Below are 13582 nucleotides of genomic sequence, written 5' to 3' on the forward strand. Positions count from 1 at the left end.
TTGCTAAGCTGGGTGTTGAAGTCCTTTCCTATGTTATATTTCTCTATTTTCAGTTCTGTTAATACTTGCTTTATATCTGTGGGTAATCTGATGCTGTGCTCATATGGTTTCTATTATTTTATCTTCTTCATGAATTTACTCCTTTATAATTATAAAATGATCATTTTGTATCCTTTGTTTTGTTTTTGTTTTGTTTTGGTGCAGGGTGTTCAGGGTCTCACTACTAGATCAGACTCATAGTGATCCGTCTATTCACAGCCTCCCAAGAGCTGGGATTACAGGCACGGGCCACCATGCCCAGCCTCAATTGCCGTCTCAGTGTGCCCTGGGGGTGGCACCAGCACGGCAGTCTGAGGATCGAACATCTGGTCCCTGTGATCATTTTGTATCTTTAAAGTTTTTTACTTAAAATCTTTTTTATCTATAGTAAGTATAGTTATCCATTCTTTTGTTTACCATTTGTACAGAATTTATTTTCCCATTTCATTGCTTTCAGGCCATAGGTGTACTTAATATTGCGTAGATTTTTTTTATTAATTTTATTGAGAAACAAATAGCAATGAGACAGTTTCAAAACAGGTTAGTAGGAGAGTTACAATAATTGATGTATTTCATATTGTTGCCTTTGTAGTATTTACTCATAGTACAAGATGTAGACATGATATCCTGTCCAAACACTGTTAGTACAAATCTTTCTTTTCATTGAATTAAGAGAATGTAGCTGTATATATATCCTAACTATTTCATATATACAGATACAAAATGGTCCTCCATGAAGTATGTTTCATAGAACCAGGACATTATTACATCTTTTCTTTAATTTACTCAAGCACTCTATCTTTTGATTGAAGAATTCAATGCATTTACATTTAAAAATCATAATTGATATGCAAGGACCCACTATTACTATTTTTTGTTTTCTTTTTTTATAGTTTTTGTATTTTTCCCTCTTTTAAGTGTTTTTCTTTGTGACTTGATGATTCTTGTAATAGTAGTAGTAGTAGTAGTAGTAGTCGTAGTAGTAGTACTATGATTTTATTTGTTCTCCTCAATTATTCATTTTGTTCTTCTGTGTGTCTCCCAGGATTTTTTTTTTGTGACTACTATGTTATGTATTAAATATCTTAGAATTTAACAGGCTATTTTACATTTATGACAAGTTAACTTCAATTACTTCTAAAAATTTTGTACTTTTATTTTCCCCCTCCTCTGTAAGATACTCATTTCACAATTTACATTCTTTTAGATTTTGTATGTAGTAATAAATTATCATTGCTATAGTTGCTTTTAATATTTTTATATTTAATATTTTTGCCCTTTAAATTTAAAGGACTATATTAAATTAAGCAGGATAGTTACAGTATTAGAGTATTTTAAATTTGACTTCTGCTGTTCTTTGATTCATAATGAGATTGTATACATATAAGCCCCCTGTAAGTTGAAAATACTGTAAATTAAAAATGTATATCATGCTTTCAACTTGTGAAATTCTATATCTCAGTGTAGCTTAGCTTAAATAAGCTCAGAACATGTACATTAAACAAAATCATGTATCAAAAATCCTATTGTATGACTAAGTATTGAAAATTTGGTGCAATGTATTAATCTGTAAATTAAAAACAGAATTGTTATATTAGAAGAGGAGACATAGATGAGTGTTTTCATAACATTATTGGAATGAAAATCATAATATCAAAAAAATGACAATGCAGTGTTGTCACTATCATCTATCAGAAGGAAATATGGTGCCACATGCCCCTAACCTTGCAAAGATGAAAATTCAAAATCAAAAGTGTGTACAGAATACATACCATTTTTGTACTATTATAAAGTGTAAAAAATGTAGGTTAAATTTATATAAGTTGGGGAACATATATAAACTTATCATATCAGCAAATTCATTTTCTTATGCTTTCATGTTAGTAACTTCCATCTTTTTGCTTTTAACCTTAAAGAGCACCTTTTAGAATTATTTATAAAGAAGGTCTGCATTGATGAAATGCCTCTCTTTTAGTGGTGGAGTTGACCTGGTGAACTACTTATTTTCAGTGGACCTATTTGTTGGCTTTAGTATTCTTACTTACCATTTTTTTTATTCCCATGTTCATTTTGCCTACATCATTCCTGCAAAAACGCTACAAAAAAGGCACTAATGGCCTAATGCACTTGGGATGATGAATTACAACTTTTTCTCTTGCTACACTTAAAATTCTTTCTTTAAATCTTTAAAATATTTTTTAAAGAAAATACGAAGAGTAATAAAAGTAAAAACTTAAAAATGATACAGAATTACACTAAACAAAATAATATAAATTCAACAGTATGTATTGTGTGATATAGCATTGTCCTCAAATTAGTTGTTCAGATTGCTAGATATATGCAGAAAAAATTGGAAAAAGAAAGGAAAAAAAAGTTATAAGAAATTAAGAAGAAAGACAATACAAAATAAAAGAAGGAAAAAACAAAAAATTAAGTACTAACTGCTCCTTTCCACAGACCAGCAGAAATATACAGTACAGTTATCCACACCACCTTGCTTACATACATAGAAATATCTCTTTGTCCCACACCTTCTCCTGTCCTTCTCCTTGGGTCAGTATTTCATTCTTTTTGAACAGGTTTGTTTCCTTTTCATAGTATCTGTTTTTCCCTTCAAAATGTATTTACTCTTTCAGGTTCTTACACTAGGGAGACAACATAATGTTTGCATATGCAGGTCTGATTTATTTCATTTACCACTACAGTCTCTAGTTGCATCCATTTATTTATAGAAGTCTCAAATTTATCCTTTTTTAGCTGAATAATATTTCATTGTTTAAAAATACCACATCATCTTTATCCAATCCTCAGTGGAAATTTTGTGTACCTCCAAGATTTAGCTATGATAAATGTTTCTGCTATAAACACGGGTGCACACAGATCACTGCAGTATGTTTTCAGTTCTTTCCAGGAGGGGAATACCTGGCTTGAATGGAGCCTCCAATGCTAGCTTGTTGAGGAATCTCCACATTGACTGTCATTATAGTTGTAATATTTTGCACTCTTACCAACAGTGGAGAGGAGTTCTTTTGCCCCACAGCCTCACCGGCATTTGTTATTGGCTGACTTCTTGATAATAGCCATTCTTTCTAGGGTGAGATGGAATCTCAGTGCTATTTTAATTTGAATTACTGAAATGACCAATGATGTTAAAACATTTTATCATATATTTATCTGCCATTTTTATTTGTTCATCTGAGAAGTATATATTCGACTCATAAAAATGAGATCCCAGTTGTTGAATCTTTGAAGTATTTCCCATGCAATATGGTTTTTGTTCATAAACTACCCCAATGTCTTTAAGATTTCTACATACATTTTGCTCCAGGAGATTTAGTGTTTTTATTTTAATATTTAAATCTTTCATCCATTTTGACTGTAGTTTAGTGCATGGTGATAGATGTGGGTCTAATTTTAGCATTCAGAAAGACAGTTTTTGCAGCACCATATATTAAATAAGCTTTCTTCTAGTGAATATGTTTAGGCCCTTTGTCAAAAATAAGGTAGCTGAGTGTGGTTGTAGTGGGTCTACATCTTCTAATCAGTGCCATTGATCTTCAGGTCTGTTTCTATACCAGTACTATGCTAATTTTTTCACAGTTGCTTTATACTATAACTTCAAGTCAGGCTTTGTGATGCTTCCTGCCTTTCCTTTGCTGCCCAAGATTGATTTTGATATTCTGGGTCTCTTCTGGTTCAAGATGAATTTTAGTAATGTTTTTTCTAGATCTGTGAGGTATAATAATGGTATTTTAATCAGGATTGTATTGAATTTGTATAGCAATTTGACTGTATAGCTATTTTCGCAATGTTTGTTTTTCCTATCCAGGAGCAAGGAGTATCTTTCCATTTTCTAAAATCCTCTTTGATCTCTTTTTTCAGAGTACTATAATTTTCACTGTATAAATCTTTTACTTCTTTTGTTTGATTCCTAGGTAGTTCATTTTTTGTATCTGATTGTGAATGGTGTGGTTTTCCTAATTTCTCTCCCAGTTCATTCATTGTTTCTGTACAAAAATGCTATTGATTTTTGAGTGTTGACTTTTTGTCCTGTTATGCTACTGAATTTGGTATTAAATCTATAAGTTTCTTGGTGCAGTTTTCAGGGTCTTCTATGTAGCATATCATGTCCTCCTCAAATAATGTTAATTTCACTTCTTCCTTCCAAATCATTATTCCTCTTAGTTCTCTCTTTTGTCTAATTGCTCTGGCTAATATTTCCAGAACTATATTGAATAGGAGGTTTTGTTTTGTTTTGTTTTTTCATTTTATGTATTTGGTACAGGGTCTCACTACACAGCTGAGACTCGTGGTGATCCTCCTGTTTTTCACCTCCCAAGTTATAGCATATCAGGTATTCCCAACCATGCCCCTACTTGGTAGGCTCAGCACACCCTGGGACAGGGTTGGCATGACATGCAGGGCTGGAGATCAAACCCTTGTCTCTGCTCTTGCCTGAACAGGCTCTTAGTCCACTGAACTATCTTGCCAGCCCTGAACAGGACTTTTGATAATAAACATTTTTGTCCTATTCCTGATTTTAAAGTTAAGGTTTTCAGTTTTTGTCTATTTGGTATGATTTGGGTTGTTGGTTGGTCATAGATAACTTTTATGAGGTTGAGATATGAACCATCTATGCAGATGTTCTGTGGGAGCTCTATCATGAAAGAGTTTATGAAAAAAAGCTTTTTTGCATCTATTGAGATGATCATGTAGCTTTTGTCTTTCGCTTTATTGATATGGTGTATTGTAAGCATTGATTTGTGTATGTTGAGCCATCCCTTCATTCCTCCCATGAATCCCACTTGATTGTTATGTATAACCTTCCTGATGTATTCTATTTGCTAGTATATTATTGAGGATTTTTGCATGTATGTTCATGAGAGAGATTGATCTGTACTTGTCCTTTTCAGTTTGATCTTTCTTTGGTTTTGTTATCAGAATAATGCTTGCTTGCAAAAATCAGTTTGGGAGAATTTCTTCCCTTTCAATTTCATTGAAGATTTTGAGAAAAGTTACCATTAAATTTCCTCTAAATTTCTTGTAGAATTCAGGACCTGGGATTTTCTTTGTTGGTAGGATTTTGATTACATTTTCAATATCATTTCATGCTATTAGGTTCTGAAGTTATTAGGTTATGGGGTTATTAGATTATGAATTTATATTTTCTTTGCTCAGCTTTGACCATTCATATGTATCTAGAAAACTATCTATTTTCTCTCTGTTTTCCATCTTATGAGAGTAAATATTTTGGAAGTAGGTGTTGATGATCTTCTGAATTTCTATAGGGTCTGTAGTGATTTTTTTCCCTTTTCATTTATTTCATGAATTTGAGTAAATTTCTTTTTCCATGGTTTTTGCTATTTTTTTATTTTTTATTTTTATTGATTGATTGACTGTACTTGTATTTGTATTGATTGATTGAACTCAGGACCTTGCACTTGGTAGGCAAGCACTTATTCCTCTGAGCTATCTCACCAGCCCCAGATAAATTTTTATAAAATGTTTTAAGTGTAATATATATACTTTGTGTTGAACATATTTAAGATTTGTTGAACTTTATGAACCTGGATATACATACTCTTTCAAACATATGGGAGATTTTAGCTATTATTTTTAATAATGTTTATTTAAATTTCATTTTCTTTAATATTTTTTTCCATTCTTATTTTTTCATTTATTTCTCTGACAGGCCAATTTCAAATACTCTTTCTTTGAATTCACACATTTTTTTTCTAGCTTCATCAAGTCTGTTGAAGTGTTGCATTTCAAATTGTATCCATTGTTTGTTTCAAGATATCTGTTTTTATCCTATTTGACATTTGAATATCTATAGATTTGTATCACAAGATGTTCCATATCTTAGTCGAACTTTTAATTTGGTATGTATTTTTTAGTTGATGTGTCCCTGATGTTTTCCTGTGGTTTCCTGTGTTTTCCTAGTGAGATTATTTCTTGTCACCTTTCAGGCATTCATAGATATTCATTTGTTCCTTAGGTAATGTCATGTTTCCATATACTTTTTCCTTTCTGCTCCTTTACGTTTTGCATTGCTACCTTCATAGTTGAAAAGAAATTATCTCCTTTAGTCTTTACCAGCTGGCTCTGGGAAAGCCCTTTATCCCTCACATAGCATTGGGAATCTGATATATCCCAGACCTTTACCAAAGATGCATCAGTTTTACTTCCTCTATTTCATTTAATGAGAGAAGGCTTAGAATTTCATTACTTCTCTCAACCTTTAAAACCCGATCAGTGGGCCAGCCAAATAGTTAATGGATTAAAGGCACTGGGACAGGGGCTTGATGGGGGGATGGGCTGTAATCCCAGCTCTTGGGAGGCTGAAAGGAGGAAGATTACTATGAGTCTGAGCTGTGCAGTGAGACCCTGCAAACCCTGTACTAAATACATTAAATAAATAAATATAAAACCAGATCAGCATCTAACAGTGTCCTGTCTTTTTTTCCTAGGCAAGTTCCAGCCCAAGCCCAGGCCTGGCGAGTGTGTGGGAGAGCTTCCACGCTCCTCTGCGCTCATGGGACCACTCCAGACCCAGCCCAAGCCCAGCATGTGAGTGAGACCTTCAGCTGTGTTCTTGGGACTCCTCAGAACCCCTCCAGAACCATCCCAGGCCCAGGCTCAGGCCCCGGGGTGTGAGAACTTCCACCACACTCTCCAAACTCCTCCAGATACAGTCAAAGCCCAGGCCCTGCAAGTGTGTGGGAGAGCTTCCATGCTCCCCTTTACCTGCTGGATCCCTCTGGTCCCAGCCCAGGCCCACTTGTGAGTCCTACTGTCCTGCTCTCTGTACCCCTCCAGACCCAACCCAGGCCTGGAATACAGGCCTGGTGTGAAATTCTGCAGCTGAAGTCCCTGAAGAGAGGCTAGGGACCAGAACCATCCAAATAATCCAGGAGCAGAACATCTTGCCAGAGAGGCACAACAGGTTCACTTCCAAGGGCTGCAGCAGGAAGAAGCTGAGCATAGCAGCCAGACCCAAACCAGGCACAACTGGATGAATTCAAACTTCACAGACCTGCACCCATATTTCAGTAGGTGCTAAGGTTATAACTGCACCAAAGCTCTACACCAAAGGTCAGAGGACAGTGCTATACAAAATGACAAAGAGAAGGAGCAAAATATTTTTCCTAGGGCAGTGATCTAGAATGTTCAATGTGAAGTACTTTCTTTCAGTCTAGCAAGTCAAATCAGCTTTTTGCATACTACATACGTGTGTCTTGGAGCCTGTAATGATTAGTAGGTACCAGGACTGTTTGCTGCCTCTACACATAAGTTGCTGTGAAATGTTGGCCCCTTTTGTTGTTGTCAGCTAAATTAGATAGAAATATTATAAGCAATTAGAAAGGGCCAGGCCCTCAAAGAGACAATATGGAAGACAAGGTGACTTTGCAACTTTGGAAGAGACAGGCACTCCCTGCTGTGAGCCAGACCTCAAGACAAAAAAGTAAACAAAATATAGACACATACTTCCCTAGGGATGGGCATCAGAGATTGATATTCTAAGTAGGTATCAATCATCTTGAAAGAGCCCAAAATAGTCACTAACCTAACCCCCAACAGGAAAAGACCCTGTCTCACATTCATGCCAGCTTGCTATGTGACTCGCTTTGTCATTTGGTACTGATTCAATCAGTGTCACCTGAGCAATGGTGCTTGTAATCACATTAGTTGACCATAGTTTTGTCCCACCTCATGCCCACCTAAGCAATTTCCCATGTTCTCTACCACACTATACCTGTCTTACCACATGGTTTTATACTGTAAAAGTCACTGAAAGAGACAGCTTCCTGTGGACAACCTGCTCACCTACCCCTACCCCCCTTTCAGCCCCTCTCTAGGACAGGATCTTTCTTTCCCCAGTAAATGTATTCACCTCTTAACCTCTGTTTGTTCCTAAAATTCATTCTTTGGTTTTAGAAAACACAGATTCATCCCAGGTACCTATCAGGTTGGGAGTTTCATTTTTCCCTGTATCACCTTTCCTTCATCGGGCCCAGACCATTCAGCTATGCCAACCTCATCAGTATTCTGAGTCAGACAAGCAAGTAGCAAGCTTCCTGAGCAATGGGTTACCTTACTGGTGAACTCACTAGATTTTTCAGTTTATGAAATGGGAGAAATTTCATATGTAGAGTTTGTTATAACCTGACCATAGCGCCGCCATCCTATTCTGTATGCACCGTCTTAGTAGACCACGTCAGCTGCTGTAAAATGTGACTTCCTGCTTCTTAAGCCCACTCCCTTCAGGGCGTGTTATACCCTGACATTAGTAACTCCATCTTGGCTCTCTGATTCACCCCTGCCCTGGTTCTGAGAATGTCTTAAGGCAAAAACAGGTATTCCCGTCAACTGTTCAACCACATTGTCCTTATAAGGTCAGCATACCAAGATTACACACCCTGTTCTGTACTCCACCTAGTCCAAAAGGGGTAACTTCTCTGTGTCCAGCTTCCTCCAGGTGTGCTACAACCAATCCTGTAAAAGGTCATATGCTCCCTTGACCACAATGATATATGCTATTGGCTTCTGTAATCGGCTTGCTTGAATGGGTGGTCTTGCGGTTTTTGGGTTTAAATTACTGTGCCTCCCCTTACGCGGGGCTCCTCTCTGTCTCTTGGACTCTGAGGGTGCTGCTGGGTACCAGCTAAAATAAAGCCCTACCTTCTTTTTGGACGTTGTGCCTCCTTGTCTTCTTCTTGGGTTACAACATTTGGGGGCTCGTCCGGGATCCCTAAAAGGCCTCATTTTCCTTCTCGCAATTGGTGAGTACCAAAATTTTGTCCAAATTGTTTTTTGGTTTTGCCGGCTTTAACGCAGGGGACTCAAGTCTCCATGTCCCTGGAGTGGTACACCCTCTAGGTAAAAGTTTGTTGCTCTTAGAGATTTGAGACTTAGGTTAAGGATTTGGATGTTGAAGTTTTCATGACTTCTTTTGTTCCTTTAACTTAGGTCATTTGTTAAAATTTTCATGACTTTTTGGTTATTGGATGATTTGAATTCGATTTAATAGGTTCAACTCACCGATTCTGTCTAAATTTCTTTATTTTTGGTTTCACTTTGTTTGCCCTTCTCCTACTTTTTGTGTTCTTGTGCGATATCGGCCTCCTCTCCTCCAGTATGGGCCAATCTTCTTCCTCTACCTTCACGCCCCTGTCCCTAGTCTTAGATCATTTCTATCTTTTTAAGGAACGAGCCAAGGGGTACAGCGATCCTGTCTACCCTGGTAAATTGAGGACTCTCTGTGAACTTGAGTGGCCTGCACTATCTAATAGTTCCTGGCCCCCAGAGGGCACCTTTAATTTCTCTCTTGCCCAGACCCTCTGGCAGGTCACCTTTGGTCCACCGAGTCATCCGAATCAATACACCTACATATAAGTCTGGATTGACCTCATCCAGGATCCACCCACCTGTATCAAGAAATTTATCAAGGCTGTAATCCACCACCCTACAGCCACCCCCCCCCCTTCTTCTTGGTCCCCTTAGCTCCTCCAAAGAAGGACTCTGAGTTGGCACCCTCCACCATCTGTTGCTGACCCCCTGAAATGACTCAAGGTTTGATGTTCTGGACACCATTCCCAGACAACTGGCTAATTCCACCTGGTTGCACTGGCAGTTCCAACTGATAAGAAGCAGCTGTGATTCCCAACCATCACCCTCAGACTCTGCTTGTTCTACCTGCCAGCCGGTACACAGATAAATTCATTATGCAAAATATTGGTCAAAATGTGTTGGTAAATTTAAGCTAAAACATAAAATTGTTATAAGGTTATGATATTTCTTTAATGGGTGTTAAATGTACTGGTATTTCTTGTTCAATTTTAGACAATAGCACTAGAGAGGATAAGGTTAATAAGCTTCCTATTGGATTTGATATAAACCTCTGTGAAATGGGATTTTTAGCCAGCTTGGACTTAGAAAACCTACATGCCTGTATATAAAAAAAACCACGGAACCCTTTTGCCAGTTAAATGACATTAGGTCAGCAACCATTCTTAAAGACTTGGAGGACAGGCTTCACTGGGATAGACTGGTTCTGATCACCCTCTACATGCTAGAGGGAATGTCAGGCCTGATCTGTTTCAGTTTCCTTGCTTTGACTTTATTCCTAATTTTCCTACCTCTTTGCACTTTCCTTTTTAAAGACATGTAAAAATTTAAAAAATTGTTGGATTCGTTTCTGGAGACATCTCTGTTTGTATGAGCTAAAAGAAACCAAGAATACCTAAGGGGTTAAGGTGCCATACCTGAAGGTTCCTTGATGGTAACTGGCTTCTGACAACTAAAAGCTTACATCTGCTTTATGTGTTAACTGAAAATAAGATGATAGCCAGCTGTATTGTGTTTTTACCAATATGCAAAATATGATGCTAAATGATAATAAGTTCCACCTGTGAGTTTCAAGGTTAAATTTTGTTGCCTGTCTTTTTATAGAAGTCAAGGCTTGTGTAATGATAATCTTGGACCTGGTTTTGGCTTCTGTAAAAAGATAGACAACATTAAAAGGTAAAGTTACATTTAAAAATAAGTGTCATATTGTTAATTTTAAAACAGCCAGTCTATCATGGTTTAGCTGTAACAGGAACTACCTGCTCCCACTGGAGCCCAAGCAGTCAGACTCCTGCTGGCCTAATATATATATATTCTAGTGTGTATTCTTAAAGGTCTAAAAAACTCAGACCAAACCTTCAGTTATTAAATTTCAGCTGTTTACCAGGAAAAAGATAACCACCCCTCTGATTTCTTAAAATGTTTAATGAAAAGCTGTTAAAGCATACTTCTTGAGATGCTAATTCAGTAGGGGGACAGATTACTCTTATAGTTAAGCTAATGACAGGCAGCTCCAGATATTAGAAAAGAGCTATAAAAGAGAGTTTTCTCCAGACAACTCACTTGATACTTTATAGGACACTAAGGAGAAAATGTTCTATAATCAGAACTGGGAAGAAACCAGGGAGAAAAAGCAAAGAGATCAAAAATGGCTGCCTTTGTTGCGGCCTCAAAACAGACCCTAAGTATGATTCTCTGGACTCCAAGAAGAGCTCAATGATGATGAGGTTCATCTGCTACTGCTGTCAGAAGCCAGGCCACTGTAAGAGGGACTGCCTTAAGAGGCCCACAAGCCATGCCCTGACTGCTAAGGCAGCCACTAGAAGTGAGACTGCACTCTGAGGCAGAGGTCCCAGAGCTCAGACTCAGCTTCCCAGATGGTCCAGCAGGATTGAAGGGCAGTGGGCCTGCTTCCTCCCTCTGGCCGGACTTTTACCTCTACCTGTCATCTCCATGGAGGAGCCCTGAGTAATCATGACTAAAGGAAAAAGCTAGCCCATTTCTGGACATTGGCACAGGTCTCTTTGTCTTCTCCAACCCTGGCCTTCATTCCAGTCATCGTCATCTTGTTTTAAGCTGTAATTGAAATATATTGTTCATGTACAGATAAAATCCTGTCAATGTAAAAAAGTTCTAGAGACACTGGCTACACAGTGTCAAAGAGCTTTGGGCCTATAAGTAGAGCCAGGCCTTGTCTTTAGAACATAAAACTCAGAGCCAGTGTTAAAAAGATAAATCCTTCTATAGTGCCCCTTGATTACAGTAGGGGCCATATCCAAAACTGAATGAGACATTGGTTTAATCTGACTGAATACTGTGTATTTTGTGATAAGTTTATTAAGTTAGCCTGGTTGATTTCTGATGTAACTCAGGCATTTCATGCTGTCAGTAAACACAAGTGAAACTAGGCAAATATGCCAAACTGTACTTAAAATTACGTAAAAGGATTGACAGTAAAAATAAGGTATTAATCTGGTTTTCCATATGTTCTCAAAATTTAGAGATAATTATAAGTATAGCTAGAGAGATTTATAACAAACTGTCAGACTCCATGAATAAAGGGGTCTAAGAGTGAGTAAGTTATGATTGCTATGTCTCAAAAAGGTTTATAAATGTACCTGTTAGCTCAAATGTTCATGCTTTGTTTATATGTGTTCTAATCGCTCAGAAAATTTGTTCTGTCCTAGAAGATACTAAAACCCAGGTAATCATGCAGGAAAAATCTGTTAACAAATATGCTAGATTACAATTCCTTTTGCTGGGATCCACCAGATTTTGTCTATAGAAACATGTATTAAAGCCTAATATAACTGTCCACCTGATAGGGCCCAGGTGATCTGAGCCTTCTCTGGGTTTCCTGCCTCATTACGAGGAAAGCTATATTCGTGTTCCTTGGGCAAGAGAACCTACAGGAACCAAGAAGTTGTACCTTATGCAGTGGACCCCAGATATTTGACACAAGCTGCAGAAGTAAGAAGGTTTTGCAGGAATGAATTTGTCTGAGCTGAGGTGTTTCATAGTAGAAAGGATACAGAATGGAATTACAGAAGGAAAATGAGAGTGTTGATACTAGTAGCCTACAGGAAAGAAGGTAAATGTCCACAGCTGCTAGAGAAGGAAGAAGAAAGTGTTTATGATGGAGTCAGAGGAAGTTGAGATTGAGGTGGTCATGTGTCTTCCCTCTCAGTCTGAGGGAAGCCATGTTAACTGCCAATATATATATAAAAGCCTGTTAAACTTTTAATAGATGCTTATGCAGATTTGTCAGTAGTTACCCAGCCAGTGGCCCACTTGCAAATTAAAAAATACTCAGTGTTTTCCCTACGCCCAGTAATTCATGTTCCCCAGTAATAAAAGGAAAGGCCAGTTTGTTTGAGACAGTACCCAGTGGACATAAAAGATAAAGAAATTAAACCTCACACTTAAGAGATCTCTGTTACTAGACCTACAAAATATTCTAACTAGTGTTTTTACAATTACAAACTTCAAAAGGTTATTACATTCCAGATCTGGTAAGTGATTACTGTATCCTGTTGACATTATTATTTGTTTGTTTCTTTGGCTCTGCCTCCTCCAGATTTAAAGCCATTCTGCCTACCCAAGATAAAAATTGCCTGGTATCTATTGAGGGCCTTTAGGTAAAACCTCTAGAGAGTGTCCCTGACTGCTAGTCAACAACTGCGACCCATTCCAGCATGAAGTAGCCAGAGCGGTCATCGCCCATACACCCTCATGGCAGTCCGGGTTACTTCTTCAGAGAAAAAATGTTGCAGGCAGTTGAGTTAGATTAAAAATATTATAGGCAGTCAGACAGGGCTAGGCCCTCAAGGAGACAAGGTTAAAGACAAGGTGACTTTACAGTTTGAGAAAGGCGGATGCTGCCCACTGTGGGCCAGCCCTCAAGACAAAAAGAGAAAACTCCCTGGCTGATATTACAGCCCAAGAGGTGGCACAAAAAACAGTGGGGATACGGGAGATATTGCCTATTCTAGAGTTCTATAACCCCACTTATTCAGACTCTGTTGTTAACTAGTGTTCCTTGCTGTTGGAATAGATTGACAATGGTGACCCACGACAAAATAATTTAATATAACATCGCCTACAAGTTTCTGACGAGTCAATGATTTGACTTGGCCACAAAAACCAGTGGGGAATGTTATAATCTGACCAAAGCGCCGCCATCCTGTTCTGTATG

The 13582-nt window shown here is 37.8% G+C and overlaps 1 long non-coding RNA gene across 1 annotated transcript; it reads right to left on the reverse strand.

The window, feature by feature from the left end:
• Positions 1–223: 223 nt before the first annotated feature.
• LOC111816336 lies at positions 224–13582 on the reverse strand. Its single transcript, XR_002820755.1, has 3 exons — positions 13502–13582; positions 826–834; positions 224–233 (listed from the first exon to the last, which is right to left on the reverse strand). It is a non-coding gene; the product is annotated as an uncharacterized LOC111816336 (long non-coding RNA).

The sequence above is a fragment of the Octodon degus genome, unplaced genomic scaffold (assembly GCF_000260255.1).
Source record: "Octodon degus isolate 3935 unplaced genomic scaffold, OctDeg1.0 scaffold00030, whole genome shotgun sequence".
Classification (NCBI taxonomy): domain Eukaryota; kingdom Metazoa; phylum Chordata; class Mammalia; order Rodentia; family Octodontidae; genus Octodon; species Octodon degus.